Below are 19,124 nucleotides of genomic sequence, written 5' to 3'. Positions count from 1 at the left end.
ATATCAGGAATGAACTTGGTATCTAACTCACTGGACAAAAGAAGTATTTATAAGGTACTTTGAAAACTTTAAGGCATCATATAAATGTCGATTAATATTATGGTCCCAGGCCTTCAGGCAAAGTTTAAGGTACCACCTAAAGATTTTATTTTCTGTGCCTTCTTCCCTGGTAAAAACCTCATTACATCAGATTTTTAGATTTACACAAAATTAAGGATATTTACACTGATGAAATATGGCTGTTATCATAAGAGGAGAATGGGAGGCTGTAAAGAAATGACAGTGCTTAAGAGAGACATTTTGATACTCTGAAAGAAAGTAGAGTGTACTGAGCATAGCTAAAATCAAAGGAAAAATATAATGTAAAGATAAAAATCACTTTCAAACAGAAAACTGTAAATATTCATTATACTGATGATGGTTGGTAAGGTGACAGCTCAAGAGATGTTTAAGATTCTAAACTAAACCAAGTAAACAGGTGTATTTAAATGTGACATTTCAAACAACACATTCTTAAGATTCAGTTGAAATAATTGGAATTTGTACGTTGATGTTGAATTTTTGTATATTTAGAAGTATGCACCTGCAGTATTCAAACTGCAATTTTCAAACATAAGCATATCTGAATAAGGACCTTTACCAAATCTGTGTTTATTGCTTCAGTTTAGAAATACAGGCATGCAAGCACTTGTTCCCTAGTACCATGCTGGGCATTGTGGAATTCATGGAGAAAACCAATTAACAGTTCTACAGAAGCTTAAAAAGTCTTCGGGATCCCAATAACAACTAATCCTGTTTGAAATGAACTATATTCAAATCTCACCTTTCAACATCATCTCAGCAATATTGCTTTGCTCTTTTCACCAAAGTACCTTAAATTAAATGTAATTAAACTAACAAAATAGGCCAATCAATTTTTATCCTGTTCAGCTGGCCAGATGCATGGAAAACAGTCTCCAAATATTCCTCATTGAGGGAAATGGAGACCAAGAACAAAAAGCAAAATCCTGGAGCCAGCTAGTTATTTATCCCAATTTATAAACAGACTTTCTGATTGGAAAGCCAGTGATTGCACATAGTTTTCCCTTTTAAAAGAGCTTGCTTCAGTTCGGTCTTAGAGCAACAAGTTACACAGAGAGATAAATCGCTGGTTCACATTCAGATGGGCCAAGCCAGGTAGGGCCCAATGAGCCCGGTAAGGTGGTGAACACTCTTCACTGTTCACTGTACCCCCTGTCCTGAGGACTTAATAAATGTTTGTTCTTTTCTGATTTGAATCACAACCTAAGTGCCTCAGTTCCTTAGTAGAGAGGGGTAGGGGTGGGTTCTGGCTTAAGGGCTTTTTTTTTTTTGGTGGGGGGGGGGCGGGAATTGTTCTTCCTCAGGCATATTAAATTAGAAAGGAAGGTCGTGAAGAATAAAGAGCAGAAAGGATAAACTGAGTTCAATCTCCCCTCTCTGGAGGCGAAGACGTGTGCTGCACATTTGGGGAGAGGGGAATGATTGTGTAGTAATCAGGGTTTGGGGGGAGGGGGTGGTGCTTTGGCCGGGAAAGCTTGAATAATAGTGATGAGTGGGGCAAGGGGCGTTCAAACACCCAGGTACCAAGTTCCCAACTCTTTGTGATCTTCCAAAGGAACGGGTAGGGAGCCAAGTCCAAGAGGTGACTCAAGGACGCCTTTTTCTCCTCCCCTCCCAGTCCAGGAAGGCTGGGGTGGGTGGGGCCCGATTGGGGCCGTTTTCCTGCCCCTATGGGGCAAGGTCTCAATTAGGTCGCTGCGGCTTGCCGAGCCTGCCGAGGGGACACTTGTTTCCCTGTGAGGGGGAACTCTCCAGCTCCCCACCCTGGGACTTATACTTCAGGAGCAGGACACCCGGCGAGTAGCCTTGAACTACACCAAAAATCCGAAGGGGGTGGTGGCTGCCACCCAGTCCTGGGGCTTCCTCAGACCGTAGGGAAGCAGGATCATCCCCGCCCCAAGTTCTCTAGCCTCGCTGGGCCTGAACCCATCCTACGCACTTCCTTCTAGGTTCGGGTCCACGTTGTTGATGAAAATCCAAGACCGGAGACCGGCAAAAACCCGGCCGGATAGAAAACAAACACGTGGCTAAGGGGAGGAGGGGACATTTGGGCATTACGTCACTGCCACTCCTCATGGATGCCTTGTGAAAGAGTAAAGATATAAATCTTGAGGCAAATTCTCCCCCTGCCTTTCCTTTCCTGCCTTCATTCCAAATGTTTGGTTTTCTAAGACTTTGGAACAGATACAATATGCCCTTAACTCAGTAAAGCATTAAAAATGTTACCGTAACAGTGGGGAGAAGCTTAGACCTTGTTTTGATTACACACTCACGTATTTTACTTAAATTATTTTTTTCCTGACTCGATCATAATAGTTTACTGTTCTGCAAAGATATATAACACTCCAAAATTATCATTAAGCATTCACATGATGACTTTTGCCTACTGGAAGTTTTACTTTTTTTGTCAAAGGGGATAACCTTCATCCACAGCTTTTATATATACATAGTTTATGATCTATGTTCTTCAACATACAATCACTATTCTGCTACTGTGTCTGATTTAAAAGTTTTTAAGAAATAGATTCTATCTAGCTGCTACTTGGCGTATTTAGCTTGTTCCTTTGGAATTTGAAATTAAACCCTTTTTAAAAGTATTTTAGAAACATTACAGATGCTGTCAAGCTGGGTTCATGTGTTAATTTAGCTAAACTGCTTTTTTTCCCTCTCTGTTACAAGGTATGTTTTTCTGGGAGGAAAGCAGAGAGGAATATGTTGGGAATGAAGGTAATATAAAAACAAAAGTTATCAATACTGTATTTAAAAAGAATCCTAGAATACTAACCTATTAATCCTAGGAATATTTTGGATCCAAAATTCAAACTCAAATTCACATTGCAACAATTTATATGTAAGGATTCTATGATCCTTTGGGGGAAAATCACTGAAAGTATGGAAAGAGGACTCTTGAAGACAATAGTAGAGCTCAACAGGTTCCTTGTTGCATAGATTTGAACAGATGTAATGAGGACCAAAGCTGAGGCACCCAGAAAAATATGTCAGAATGGAGGGGCACAATTTCATAGTCTTGCCTAGGATGTAGGATTGGTCAGCTATACTGCTGGATTTGGACATCAAATCATGCCCCTACAAGCTCAATAACATAAAGACCAAAGTTCTCTAAGGCAAGTCCTGTTTCCTGACTCCAGAATAATGATGAAGTTCCAATGTTTTAACAAAGGTAATTTAAAATAATTCTTTACTTGTCCTTTTCTGTAATATACCCACCCTATATTAAATGTCATTTATTTCACAAAATCATAAGATTTGGAAGAGACCTCAAAGAGTATCTCATCCAAACTATATTTTGATGGGAGTCATCTCTGCAATATCCCTGCTAGATGTGCCCCAAGCCTTGAAGACCTCTAGTGAAGGGGAACCCACAAGGCTGCAGATTCTACTTTGGGACAGGGCTCTTTCTTACTTCTCTAAACCTTAAACTTATGTCCTCATCTTTTCCTCCTCTCCTGTCTCAAAGGAAAAAGTGATCCATACCTAATGTTTTTCAAGGCTCTCATCCCTTCTTTTTCCTATATCTTTCATACTCCATTGCCTCCTTTTTTTACTTCAAACCTGTTCAGATATCTCCAACCCCTTGAAAAACTTGACCCTAGAATTTCAGGGTTGGAAGGGGGGAATTAGTGGTTATGTAACCAACCACTGCTCAAGTTAACTTTCATTTATCCCCCAAACCACTACTTGAGATCTGTTTTCCCTAGGACCAGGCATTAAATGCCCAGGAAATACAAAATCCTAACTAACTACACTTTTTCTAGAGCCCTCTCCCTAGTGGCAAACACCATGAATGTTCTTTCTTCTTCCTTTTGACAGAATTCTAGCAAATGCAGGTTATAGTTCCTGGTACTATTTCTTTGCCACCTACTTTCAGTCCTCAACCCTTTACAATCTGGTTTTTGTCCCCACTACATTTATAAAACTATTCTCCCAAATATCCACAGTGATAGTTAAAACCAACGGCTTTTTCTTTAATCCTCATTTTTTTGGGCATTCATTAGCATTTGACAAAATTAAACATATCTTTCTTGAAAGCCTTCCCTCTCTTGTTATGAGTAACACAGTACTCCCCTGACTCTCTTTCTTTTTCCTTTCATGAGTCTTCTCTTTTTCTCTGCCCCTAAATTTGAATATCCTCCAAAGTTCTATCCTTGACTCCTTTCTTATACAGCAGAGGTGTCAAATGTCTAGCCAATAGGCCTATAGCCCACAAAGCATTCCAGAGTGTGGCCTGAACCAGATAAAAAAGTAATTGGGAAATGTTTGACAAAATAAATAAAAATACAGTAGAACATAGGTACGGTTAATGTGTAGTTTTCTAAGTCAATATGCTGTTGCAGAGATCCTCATGTATGGTTTGGTGGCCCAGTTTCTCTCTGACTTTAACACAGCTGTTCTGTGTTGCCTTGGTAATCTCATCCACTTGCATGGCTTCAGCTGTTCCCTCTTTATATTCATGTATGTCTAGTTCTCTTACCAGACTGTGAGCTCCATAAGAGCAGGGAGCTTTATCTAAACTTCGTGTCTACTCCAGTGCCTAGCAAAGTGCTTTAGACAGAGTAAGCATTTAATAAATGCTTTAATAAAAAAAATTTTTAAAATTAAAATGCTTAATAAGTAAGATAATTCCAGCTTTACCCTTTCTAGTATCAGATTTCCAGCTGCCTACTATTTATTTCCTCCTGAATGTCCAATTGGTGACTAAAACTGAATATGTCCAAAGTTGAACTCATGATTCCATTTACCCTCCAATCCTGAAACCTCAGAGCTGCTCTTGATTCTTCCCTTTCTCTCAGTTACCATGTCACCCAGTATCTAAATGCTGATGATTCTAGGACTGCAATATCATTTAACTTTAAGAAACTATACATTATAACTGGGAAGGACATTAGATGTTATCTCCAGTCTAGCAGACTCACTTCACAGTTTGTTGGACAAAGTTTCCCAGCTAGTAAATGGTAGTCTTAGAACTAGAACTTTACAATCCAGGAATCTTTCCCCATATACCCCATTGCTTAGAGGCTCCTTTTCTGGAAGCAGACTCCTTCCTTCTTCTCCTATTTCAAATTAATATTTATTAAGTAGTCTACAATGGACAAGGACTGGAGATGTTGTTCAACCATCAGTTGTGTCTGACTCTTTGAGGTTTTCTTGGCAAAGATATGGAGTGGTTTGCTTCCTTCTCCAGCTCATTTTACAGATGAGGAAAATAGATTAAGTGACTTAACCAGGGCACACAGGTTGTAAAGTGTCTGAGACCAGATTTGAACTCATGAAGACAAGTCTTCCTGACTCAGCTTCAGCACTTTATCCACTGTGCCACCGAACTGGAGGTACAAAGACAAAAAGAGAACAGTTATACATTCTTGAGGAATATGATATGTACACAGATAAATACCAGGTGATTTGAGGAAGGAATAAAGGCAGGAAGTCTTAATCTCTCCTGTCTATACTTAGTAAAATTCTTCCATCTGATTCTCTAATAAAGTCAATTTTATTCTTAGTTCCAACCAGATTCTACCCACGGCTTTCCTGAGCTATGATGACTGCTGCGTACCCCTGCCTGGTTTTACAGGTTTTTGTCCTCTTTCCAATATACTGCACCCAGTATCCTTCCCTACCTGCAAAACTAATCCATTCCCTGATTCTTAGGGTTTTTTTCCCCTCCCATTTGTCCTTTCACTCCCTGGTTTAATAATAACAATAACACCCAACATTTACATAGTTTGAGTTTTACAGAGTACATTTTTATATCCAATCCTCATAATTCTATGATGTAAACAGCACACAGGTGTCTTCATTTTACAGTTGAGACTTCAGAGAGATGAAGCGACTTACTTAGGATTATACAGCTACTATTAAGTGTCAGAGACAGGATTTCGGTTCAAGCCTTCTAGTCTCCAAGCACAGTAGGCTTCTACTACACCTGGTAACCTCAGCACAATTGATTTGCTCAGATTCCCAGGTTTTGATCCTACCTAGAAAGCATTCAGCTTAGTCTTTCTAGGACCATGTGTTTAGTATTTTAAATTATCATATAAAAGACAAATAATTAACAGAGATTAAGTAAACTAGAGATGTGAATTATTCCCCAAACCTGTAGCTTCCCTCCTCCCCAGAACTATTTATGAATGTAAATACACTTGGGGGGGGGGGGGGGGCTTTGCCTCTCCAAAAGTTGCAGGGCAGTGCCAAAATGCAGACGAGGCCCCAGATTCTTCCAGCCCTCATTTTCTCTCTCCAGGGATATAGCCTTAGTTTTGTTTTTGTGTTTTTAATCTCTTCCCAACCTCTACTCTCCCAGGATTTCCCATTCCTCTCAATATTTCACTGCCATATTTGTTTTCATCTATAGATTTGATTATGGCATTCCCCTGCTCCAAAAGCAAAACCTTCTATGATTCATATTGCTTAGGTCATACGATACAATTGGAAGAGCCTTAATTGGCCCTGAAGTCAGTGCACCTGGCTTTTGACATACATACTACTGGTGTAACTTTGGACAAGTCACTTCATCTCCCTATGCCAGTGGTTTCTGATGTTTTTTGTTCCAAGAACCAGTTTTAACAACAGAAATGTGTTGTGAACCCTCAGGGTTATTTAATGTACGACTTGTAATATTCTTTTAGATTTAATCATTAGGTGTTTACAATATCAACTCTTGCCCCAAAAAGCTTCAAAGTAAAATGTGTAATTACAAAACATGAAATTTTATTCTACTGATAATTGTGAAAACTCTAAATATAAACTTATAAAGCAATTATGAATATTTTACATAAGACATCCTGTAAGAAATTGTCAACCAGACCAAAGTGTCCTCTAACCTATGGGTGGCAGAGCCAAACAGAGCAGGCTGGAGACAGGAGAGTCAGGAATCAAACAGAAGTTTAATTTCAAAGTGAGGGAAACTGCTTGCAAGCAAGGAGGCAAATTAGACACGAGTGCCAGGGCCTAGTTGGGGGTGGGGGGGGAAACCTGATTTAGTGACTGAAAATTATTTATATTCTTGTGGCTGGACAAAGAGTTAAACAGTGTAGTGTAGTAATGATAGGGAGGCACAACAGCAGCAGTGAGGCAAGGTTGTCTAGTGACAAAAAGTCCACTTCCTAGCAGGACTTCATGTCAGGGCCTGTTGGTGCTTGCCCGAGCTCAGAGACCATCAGTTTTAGAAGGTGAGCAGAAAGAATGTTACTATGCCAAGCTCAGGGCACAGCTTGCTTCCTGGGCCCTAGCTCGGGAAAACAGGGTGTCTCCTAATATGTTGACGGAATTAAAATTGCTGTTGTTGTGTTTGTCCTTTGTTCTCGAGGAGGACCATGACATCAGGGAAATGATGACTTGACTTGCAGTTGACTTTGATTTGAGTGAGGAAGGGCTGTACAAGGTCACCAGCCTCACTTTCTCCTCCAGAGCCATCTGGGTCCAGTGGCTTGATATGGACCAGGACCACTAGAGATGGCCCAGGATGCATTAGGAGACTCTGGCCCTTTTAGGCTAACGTCTTTTCAGGTTCTCACTTTGAGTGAAGTCATTCAGTGAATAGGCCTCTTTAAGAAGTTAATCGAGGGAAGGCCCCTTTAATCCAAAACAAACAAAAAAAATCAAACTGGGAGGGGAAGACACTCAGGGTTCCTGGCTAAAAGAGAAACAGTTACTATTTAGTATTTACATTCACTCTGTACTAAGAGGGCAGGGACCTATTGTCCAGTCTATGAGCTCCAGACTGAGTTGGGTTTAAGGACAGATTTAAAATAAGTAATCCAGCAAGACCTCATATGTTTACTATATTGTCTGCAAGACTTCGTATTAAATTTATTTTACAAAGTTTGTTAAAGAAAAGCAACATTTTTAAAAGAAATTAAGTTACAACTTAGAAGATGTCTAACATAATAATGTATAAACTTAATTTCAGTGCTGGACTGCAGTGTTTGGCTCAGCCCCAGATAAATGGTCTCAATCCGGTTTACATTGAGTTTGTTTCTGTATTTTGATTTACCACAGGAATAATGTGAAAAGTTCATTCACACAAACACTGTGGGAAATGATAGGAGAAATTTACATGTTCTCTTGCTGTGCTCTGGAAATTTATTTCTTTAAATTTTTAGTTACCTAAATCAATCAAATGATAACGAGTGGCTAAGTTACACTATGAAATATTTTCTAGCTTTTCTGGCTAACAACAAACACTGTGTTAAATGACAAAGGTACTTAAAGTGCAATAGTTTATATCGCTTTATTTTTTAACAATGTTTATATTCAAGCTAACTTTTGTAATGAAAGAATCTCTTCATAAGTTACTTCCTTCTCTTCTGCCTCTGGCACATTGGCTACATTCTCACAGAAATTACTGAATGAATGACTGACCAGTGTCACCAATTAGTTCATTTGAAAATCCACCAAATAAAAGAGAAGTAATTTAAATGGAGGACAAGTTTAAATCTGAAAACAACCTTAATACTGAAATGAAAATCAACATAAAGTCTGTTTCTGCAGAGTGTTTTTGGTGGTCCGTAATGGTTTCAAGATGGCTTGTAACACACATGCCCGGTGATGGTTGTTTTCAAATAGTCTGATATTTGCTATGCAAGAAAATGTTCATAACATCTTGATCACATGATTACACAGCTGATGAGGTATGATTACAGGCTCTCAGAGAGGAAGGAGAAAGCTATTCTAGTGCAGTGTGCAGCATGAGTTTGCACTTGAATATTGAATTCTTGTGGTGATTTGGGAACACAGATGACAGGTTGAGAAAGGGCAAGAACACATTATACTTGATCAGAAGGGTCAGAGTTTCATGTAATTGCTCCATGAAAACCAAAAGCATTGCATAAATGATCATGGTAATTTCAAATCACTACAGAAGTAAATCTATAACACTTAAAACATACACATGCTTATCACTAAAGGGAAAAAACCTTATATATGTGGGTGTATACATATATATATATATGTATACACACACGTATTTGTAACACAATCAAGCCATTATTTGTTACTTAAGGTGCCATCAGAGAATTTTTTTTTTTAACAAGAACCCTTTGGATCATCATTGTAAATCCCCAAGGGATTCACACATCACTAAATGGAAACCATTGTCTTCAGCTCATTTTCATTTGTAAAATAGAGGTGTTGATTGTCTGACCCCTGAGGTTCCTTCCAATTCTAGGCCTATGACCTTTTGATTCTTACTCTGGCATTTAGGGCCCTCCATAATTTGGCTCTAACTCATGGTATAGAAGGGGTAGCATGGGACTGGGTCAATAGTCAAAAAGAACTGAATTCAAATCAAGGCTTTGCTACTTATTTCTTGAATTATTTTGGGCAATTTAGCCTCTATGGACATCAGTTTCCTTACTGGTTAAGTGAAGTTTGGAAACTGATTAATCTCTAAGGTTCTTTACAACTTCAAATTATTCCTTTCTCACTTTATTTTACACAGCTCCCTTCTATTGATCTTATCCTCCAGGAACTTAATGGGATTTCTGGCTATTTACAGAATGTACCTCTTGATTCTTCTTGCCTCCCAATGCCTTTGTTAATGCATTTCTCTATGCCTAGAATATACCCCACTTCCATGACCATTTCTTGAAATCTTGTCCATCCTGGGGAGGTGGAAGGGAGAGATATGTCTGTTCATTGAAAAAAAAATGTAAAGAAAGACTTTTGGAGTCAGGAAACCAGAATTCAAGTTCTGGTTCATACCCCTACTGCCTTGGTGACCCTGGACAAGTAATTTTTCCTTTCTACAAGAGATACTAACAATGTTGTCTTATTTGAACTTTGAAATTCCTAGTATCTAGCACAGAGCTTTGTGCATATTAAGAGGCTTCAAGGCCTAACTCAAGTATCGCTTTATGCAAGAAGTCTTCTCTGAAGTCCCCAGACCCTCAGAGTTCTCTTGTAAACTATAAAACCCCCAAACAAACTATGAAACCTATCATTATAGGGTGGTGTTTTTGAAGAGACAAAAAAGCACTTCACAGAATCAGACTAGTTCTCCAGCAAGCGCAGGTTCAATACTGGAACAAAATGAGACTCATATGTCATTTAATGATTAGCAAAAGATTTACTTAACCATAGCAAGAAAAGAATATTCAATAAAAATAAGCACAAGGGCATCTCTAGTTGATTCAGTTGAGGCAAGCCCCTGGACTCAATTGCCCGTCATAATCCATGAGCCAAGTCTTCTAGGGCATCTTCTTCCTCCCAGGTCCTTGAGGCTACTTTGTACTCAGGTGATGAGGAAGTGACCTCTTCAGGAATGTCTCAGTACATGTTAATGTTGGGGTGCTTGTGCTTGGACCCTAATTCTAACATCATATTTCCCCTTAGCCTCTGCTTGGGTGCCTGTGCCTGAACTGCAATTCTAAAAACACATCTCTCCCTAGCTTCAAAGCATTGGCCTTAGCAGTCTCTCTCTAGCCAAAGGGCAGTGTGCCCCAACTATCTTATCTCTGCTTCTTCCTCAGTAAGCAGCTATGCCCAATTATAGATTGATTTCCGGATGATACACTGAGTCTAACATGTATCCTAGACATAGTCAAATGTATCCTCCCCTACATTAATCTTGACTAATAAGACGGGATGGAATCTACCTGGATATTCCCAGCCAGCTGTGAACTTTTGGTGACTTAGTGACATTTCACAGTCAATAACCCCCTGGGCTATTTCCCAGTGAACTCTGGGTAAGATACCTGCGGCAGTAGATACAAAAAGTGCATATTCCTTTAAGAACTGACCACCATGTAACCACTCCCTAATACTACCCCAAAACACCTAATTGACAGATTTCACTCCCAAATCTTGTACTTAAACTTTCCCTGTAGCTCTGTATGGTTGCAGGTTCCTTAAGAACCCTTGCCCACTGTAAAGCATAATAAATCTTTGCCTCCTTGACTTAAAGAATGCTTGGATCTGCGCATTCATTTCAGGAGGCCACGACCAGGAAACTTTGGTTTGGGATTCCTACATCCCTGGGTTCATTTCTCCTTCAACATTAAGATAAAACTAGCATATCCTGCAAAGGGGGCAGGGATCAGTATATTGCTTAATGTACCCCTACTTTCTGCGTGACCCTGGACATTTACCCCTTGTTGTTGTATGTGAACATGCTTTGCACACAGTAGGAGTTTAGTAAATGTTTGTTGATTGCTAAAAAAAAACACCACAAATAAACAAACTACCCATCCATCAAGGTCAAGCTCAAATCTCACTTCATCCAGAAAGTCTTCACTGATGTCACCAGACCCTCTGAATTATCTTTTAAGCTGTAAAACATAAAGGACTCTTATCATAGAATGGTGTTTATGAAGAGACAAAAAAGTATTTCATAGAAAAAGAGAAGCTTCAGAGGCGGCCCACACCATACCTAAACAAGAATTCCTTCTACAACAAAGCCAACTAGTGACCATCCAGCTTTCACTGAAGTGTTTCAGTGAGGGCTAACCTACTATCTCTATGAGATGGACATGTTCACCTTTGTCTTCATTAGGAAGTTTCCCATTTCATCAAGCCTCTATCTGACTCTCTGAATAGGGGGCAGATAAGGTACAGCATTGCTCCTTGTTCTGTCCCTTGGGTCCAAACAGAGAAAGTCTAAACTTTTTAGTGCAGTGGTCCTTCAAATACTTGAAACAACTATCATAGGATCATAGATTTAGACATAGAAGGGACCTTTAAGGTCACCTAATCTAACTGCTTCGTTTTACAGGTGAGGAAACTGAAGCCTGAAAAAGTTAAGTGACTGGCCCAAGATCATATTGATAGTACTCTCACAGCAGGAATTTGAATTCTGACTCCAAATCTAGCACTCTCTCCACTGTACCTTATCTGCCCCGTATGTCTTCAGGCTCAATATCCCCAATTCTTTCAACTCATGTCATGTTTAAAACAAACAACAAATTATAGATTAGATAATGGCATAACCTGGATAAAATTTAGGCTTTCTTACTTTTGGGAGGTAGGGTACTATTAGGAGGATGAACACGGAATATTTGAATCAATTTAAAGAGGAAGAACACCTAAGCAAAGGAAATAGAAAGCGCCCTGGTTCCATTTCCATTTTCTCCAAGCTTCTTTCCTCATCTTATGGAGGGAAGGAATATTTCCCCTTATCATTGGAACAATTATAATAAAGATGCCTAGATGATTGAATTTTGAAAATAAAAATAGAACCCTCCTCCTAAAAACATGGCAACAGGAAGTTCCCTTGGCCTTCCTACTGCCTAACAATGTTTCCCAAAGATATGCCATATGGGGTGCTATATGGTCTCAGTTCCTGCAGAACGCTTGAAGTACATTAAAAGTTTGCACTTGAGCAGCCAAGTCTTTTACTATAAAAATTCTTGTGAAAAATTAATTGGCATTATTAATGCCTGTACCACTTAATCACATTTGGAGAGGAGAGGGAAAGATGTTTAAGAAATGTTTGGGTTTTTTTGCTTTGTCAATGACTTTTCAAAAACAGGATAACTAAAAAGAACAGGATTTGAATTCTTTAGTTGAAGTTCAGATATGTGAAGAATTATACTGATATTGCTGCAGATTTATTCTTTGTCAAATTTTCTTAAAGATACAGTATAATGTGGAAGTATTTTCAGTTTAATCTAATCTCTAAAAACTGAACTGGTGTGCAAACTTTCCTGTTGTATTTGTTAATAAGATTAAAATTAGCACATGAAATGGATGGTTTCATACGAATAGAATTTTTTTATATCAGTTAACAAAAATACAAAGCCTTTTAAAGACATCTTTTTATATCTTGGTTACCTGTGGGAAATGTATGTTACATAAAATTAGACCACAAACTGTCAGTGTTCCTTTTAGATAACTCAAGAAATCAAAATTTGCAAACCAGAGATTGGGCCTAATCTCATTTAAAAAAAATCATTGTAAAGATTTCTCCATTCTAAATTTGAATCTGTAAGTGTATTGCCAAGTGTTTTTTAAAAGCCCCTAAATTATCATTTAGGGAGAAGAAAATGAGTGCAGAGTTCTTTGTGAATGCATTATTGTAGCGATAATTTTTCTTTTCAATACAGTAATTCCTTTTCTTCTTTACAGGATAACATAAATTTGGACAGATGGGAAAAAAAAACCAACCTGTTCGATCACTAGCTCAGCTACATCTATTTCATGGGCATTCATATATGTGTAAACTCTAATACTCCAATGGCTCTGTCATTTCCCAATCAAAAATGTTCTCTACAGGGATGCAAATTATAACTAACACATGCTAAAGATCTTCATATTTCCTTTTAATTTCATGAACTCAATTTCAAAGAGCTAAATAAATATTTACCACTTACCATGTGCCTGGAAATGTGTGATGTTTAATATTTAACCCTGAGAATAACAAACAAAACTGTTCCTGCCTTCCAGAAGCTTATATTCTACTAGGGAAAAATAATATATACAAAAGATATAGAATAAATACGAAGCAATCTCAGGGCAGTGTGTTGTGTACATGTGTAAAGAGCTCACAATAGTAAGTGGGGCATGGGGGTGGGGGTGGGGTGGCTGGGGGGTATTATCAGGAAAAGGTGATCCATGAGCTAAATCTTGAAGGCTAGAGGTGCTTAAAAGAAGAGGTAGGGGGAGAGCTCATTCCAGGCATATGAATGGAAGGTGGAATGTCATTTACCAGGAGTGTCAAGTAGGCTGAGTTGGTGGGAATGTAGAGTACCTGAGAGGGACCAATGTATAATCAACCTGAAAAGGTAAGTTGGAGCCAAATTGTGAAGGGCTCTAAATGTTACACAGAGGAAGTTGTAGTTAAATACTTAAAAGTATTTTTGAATCTTTTCGTTGTGTGGAGTTTTCTTGGCAAAGATACTGGAGTGGTTTTTTATTTCCTTCACCAGTTCATTTTATGGATGAGGAACTGAGGCAAACAGGGTTAAATGACTCATCCGGGCCATGTAGCAGAGGTCCTCCTGACTCCGGGTCCAGCCTCTATCCACTGTACCACCTTGGCTGCCCCTTAGAAGCTGTTAAAGCTTCCTAAACAAGGAAGTGACTTGGTGAGGCTGGGGCTTAGGATATCAATGGAACATGCAGACTTTACATTGTTTATCCCTACCTTTTCCTTTGTAATACCCTTTTCAAGAATGCCCTCAATGTTAGTATAGATCAGTGGTGTCTAATTCAAAAAGAAACTAAACTATATATGAAGAGGTTTAATCAAAATGAATATGGTAGGGAACCATAGGTTTCTAGGGGTGCTCGTGACCCCAAAATACCGACACGTCGGGTCCTGCCGAAAGAATTCGACTCAAGCCTTCTCAGCCAAGGGAAAAGACAAGGTTTATTAGGGATTCACCATAATGGGTTGTCTTAAGAAATCCCACTCTTTGTGATGCCTGTTTCCACAAGCGGGCCAGATTCAACCTACTGGGCCAGATTGAATCTGAGCACCTTCATGGAGGCAAGGAGATTATATACACAAAGATTGTGGGAGGGATTGAGGGGTGGTCTGGGGTGACTAGAGGAGGGGTTTAGGGAGGGACTTGAGGAGGAGTCTAAGGAGGAGCTTGATGGGCCTGAGATGAGGTCAGACTCCAGGGTGGGAAATAGCTGAAGACTACATGGAGATGACAGACAATAGATGGCTAGGGGAACAGAGCTAGGGTATAGATATTTTGGTCAGGATTAAGTGTGGGGAAACAGCTGGACAATAGAGGGCTAGGCTAGGCAGAGACTTGGGCCCAATGATAATGCAAGGCCCATAGCCTTAGGGGAAGGCCAGATCTAGTTGGAAGACTCAAGGAGAGTGCAAGGGGGCTCCCAGAGACTGTACTCCAGGTTCAAGGGGGTTCCCAGAGATTGTGCCCTCATGATATGATAGGCTAGGCAGAGACTTGGGCCCAATGATAATGCAAGGCCCATGGCCTTAGGGGAAGGCCAGATCTAGTTGGAAGACTCAAGGAGAGTTCAAGGGGGCTCCCAGAGACTGTACTCCAGGTTCAAAGGGGTTCCCACAAATTGTGCCCTCCAGGCTGCATAATGACTTAGAAAACCACATATTAATATTATCTATGTTTCATAGCATTTTAATTTATTTTGTTAAATATTTCCTAATCACATTTTAATCTAGTTTGGCTGCACTAGAGAATGTTGTGCACCACATGCCTCCCAATGGCTTATATTTTATACCTCTGGTATGTTTTATTCTCATTAAAATTTTATATAGATGGGAAAGCAGGCATATGGAACAATAGCATTTCATATTCCCTCATTTGCCTTTTTGTGAGGCTAATAGTAAATTGTGAGATTTTAGCCATGTTTTTGGATTCTTTCCCTTTTTTACAAATCTCAAGAATCAATTCCTGGATGCCTTCAAAATTGTGTTACCTCTGGCATGGTTCTCCTTAACCTCTCTGAGCCCCAATTTCCTCATATGTAAAAGGATAATAATAATACCTATAGGTATTTACTTCACAGGGTTTGTTGTAGGGATCAGAGAGTATGCATATAAAGAGTCTTTTAAACCTTAAAGTGCTGTTTAATGTTAGCTAACTAATGATCCTTTGAGATCATGACATTAAACAGGTGTTGATTGTTCAGGATTTTAGAAATGACCCATGAAAACAAGTTGACAAAATACATAATCTTGCCAGACTGGTCTAGGTACAGTGGGTGATGCATCCACAATACCTGTCAAATGGACAAGGGCATTAAGGGATAGTTAAGAACTGAGGAATTGTGCTTCCTTTTAAAAAACTTATCTTTGCTTCCTCCCTTAATAATAGAAATAACGGAGCTTATCTATTCTGTTGTTGTTCAGTTGTTTCAGTCCTATCCAACTCTTGGTGACCCCATTTGGGTCACTGGAGTGGTTTACCATTTCTTTCTCCACATCATTTTATGGATGAAGAACTGAGGCAAACCGGGTTAAGTGACTTGCCCAGAGTCACACTGCTTGTAAGTGTCTGGGGCCAGATTTGAATGTCTATTCTAGACATTGTTAAATTATGTAACCCACTATTAACAAGATTTTTTTTCTGTGAGGGACCCTCTATGATCCAATCCAATTCATTAATTTATTAAACATTGTCTGCTGTGTTCCAGATACCATGTTAAGTACTGGGGAATACAGCAGACATAACTTACAATCCAATTGGAGGTGGGGGGAGGCAACACAAAAGATGGCAGGAAGGTGAAATGGGACATAAGGGGGTACCTAGTGGGAGCATCTTCTTCTGTGGAATTGAAATGAGGAAAAGCAGTAGAGGCAGACTGAAATGAGCTGAAGAAAAGTCAGATTTCTGCCCTGTATAAAAGAAGGCATTGGGAGGAGTTTTGTATGTCTCCCTCCAGCCCAGCAATCAGAGTGGAGGCTGAAGGAGTTGTTGTCAGTCAAGGATTGAGTTAGAAATACAGTGATGAGATTAGAAGTGATGATCTTAACCTGGGAGGGGCATCTCCCTCCCCACCTTCTCCCTCACTCCTGCCTTCTCCTCCCATTCCCACCCCACTCACCTCTGCCAGTTAAAATCAGGAAGAGAAGAAACTGCAGAATGTAATGAACACCACATTTCACCAACTCTCTTTAGATCAGATATTTTAATAAGCTCACGGTAATCATTGTGTTAACCTTTCCTGTATTTTAGTTTATATCTGGAAGTGACAGCACACCATTATTTAATCAGTTGTTAATGGAGAGCTTAATTCTGAAAAAAAAAAAAACAAACCAAAACCCAAAGGCAATATAAATTGATCAAACTCTGGTATCCCACTGATATGATATTAAAATTTCTAAGTTTATGATCCTTTAGGGTTGGGGGTTTTTTCCCCCAGTACGTTATCATTTACATTGTCTCTCTGTTCCATCCCATCATTTCAGTACCATCTGTTGTATCTATTTACAAGCTGTTCCTCCAGCACACTTAGAATTTTAAATTTAAGGAAACACCCCCAATTTGTCAAAGAAAACTTGTCCCTTATATTAATAGTCACCAATGGCAACTAAAAATTAGGCGTTTATGACTAGATGACCTCTGTATAGGTAACTGTGACATTACCTTAATCACCACACAATGGAGACTGTTCCTGGAAGCCATCTTGAGAATTCCAGAAGTAATTTTGGTGGTTTCTTCCACAAACTTTGCAGAACTATCTGTTGTCATCCTACCTGTTGAAGCGACCTAAAATAAAATACACTTACTGAATAGGTTGGGGACATCCATCCTTGAAACAGTCATGGCTCAGCTAACCCACCCCAGCTGTCATCTGCCAGCCCTTTGAAGCTGAACAAATAAAACATAGCCCAAACCGAAGACATTGCTATTGTCTTTGAAGTTTGAGCAGGCTCCCTGCCGAACTGCCTTTATCTACTACAGCATCTTTGCAGCCACGTGGGGAAAGATCTTGTTTTTTAAGTTGTGTGAGCAAGTTGCTGTGTGTGCCAGACACTTAAATAATAGCAGATGCTGTGAGAGAGGGCAGGTAGAAATAGTTGATGACTGAATTTTTTGAAAAGTATATGTTCTAGCATGCATGGCGTGCTAAAATTATTTTTAATGTACTCTGTTATATTGGACATGTCTGTTAATCTTTCTCTGGCTCAATAGCCATTTCATAAGATCATAATATCCCAGCTTTGGAGCTGGAAGGAACCTTAGAAGTCATCTAGTTCAACTCCTACCCCTACCCTACCCCCTCACTTTACAAAAGAGGAAACTGAGTCCCAGAGAGGTAAAATGACTTATTTAAGGATGTAAGTGACAGAATTAGGAATTTGAACTCAGGTCTTCTAACTCCAAAACTAATGCGGTTTTTCTGTTACACTGTACCTTAAGATGTGGGATAAAAGTAGCATGTTACAAGATTGCTTATAACTATTGATGAAAATAATTACAAAGCACTTTGCAAATAATGTTACAGTCTGTGCTTGGGGTGTATCAAAGCTTCTAGACTCACACAAATTAGGTCTAATCTTGGGAGCCTAAGCAAAGGAGTCATTTTCTCTTTGGCTCATTATGGCTGCACCCTAGAGTTTTATCCAGGGAAAAATCTTCAAAATAAAGTTTGGTTATAGATGATGTCTAGGTTTCCATAAAAGTAGTTAAAAGGGTCCTCAGCTCCTGTTCAAGCACTGAGGGTACTAAATGCCTATCAGATAAGATCATCTTTATTTCACAACACAAAAGATGCAAAGGACTCACATGAACCTTCAAACAGATAGAGAAACAAAAAAAAAGCCACTCTAAAAGTCCATAAATCCTCCACTTTTTGACATTCTGATAAGTTTCTCTTTCCTACAAATCCCTACACAGTATTCTCCTCCCTGCCCCAACTTATAGTACTTCTCTGTGGCTTGGACTCCCTCAAAAAATAACTACACTTTGAGGGTGCTGTATAAGCAATCCCCTTTCCACCAGAACTACACTGTAGGGGCACATGTCTATTTCTGCCTTGTACTTCTTCAGGAAATCCCTCGGTACCCCAGTTGCTGTCATCTCTTGGTTTAGGAAAGTCCAAGTCCTAGGAGGTTGTCTCAGGGAAGGTTTCTATATTTGGTATTTTTACTGAGTTGCTTTTTTTGGGGGGAGGAGGAGGCAAGGAACCATTCAATCTGGAGAGAAGGGGGGTGCAAAATGACTGATAAAAAAAAGGCAAAAAGTATCAATAAAACACATTTTAAAAAGACCTGACATCAAACAATTTTAAGATAGCAGTACTGATAAGAAAGGAAAGATTTTTTTAAAGATTTGAAAACTTTTCGTCTCAATATTTTTCCCGTTTCCACACTCCTTTGCTTAGACTCTGGCCATAATTCTCATCTCCCTCCCATCAGAAACTTTGACTCCATCCCTGGAAAGCTGGGCTTTGATAGATGAGCTTTTGCTTTATCTTGTCTGGAACTAGGCCTCAGAGCCACTTTCTGGATATCTCCATACCACATCTGATAAGCTTTTCCCCTCCCACTTCTAGCTCCCTTTTATGGTTATCTTCTCCAATTAGAATGTAGGCCCCTTGAGAGACCAGAGCTGTCTTGCTTGCTTTTAATTGTATCTCCAATGTTC

Source organism: Trichosurus vulpecula, chromosome 7 (assembly GCF_011100635.1).
Source record: "Trichosurus vulpecula isolate mTriVul1 chromosome 7, mTriVul1.pri, whole genome shotgun sequence".
In the NCBI taxonomy this organism is placed as follows: Eukaryota; Metazoa; Chordata; class Mammalia; order Diprotodontia; family Phalangeridae; genus Trichosurus; species Trichosurus vulpecula.
This window is presented reverse-complemented; position numbering follows the sequence as displayed.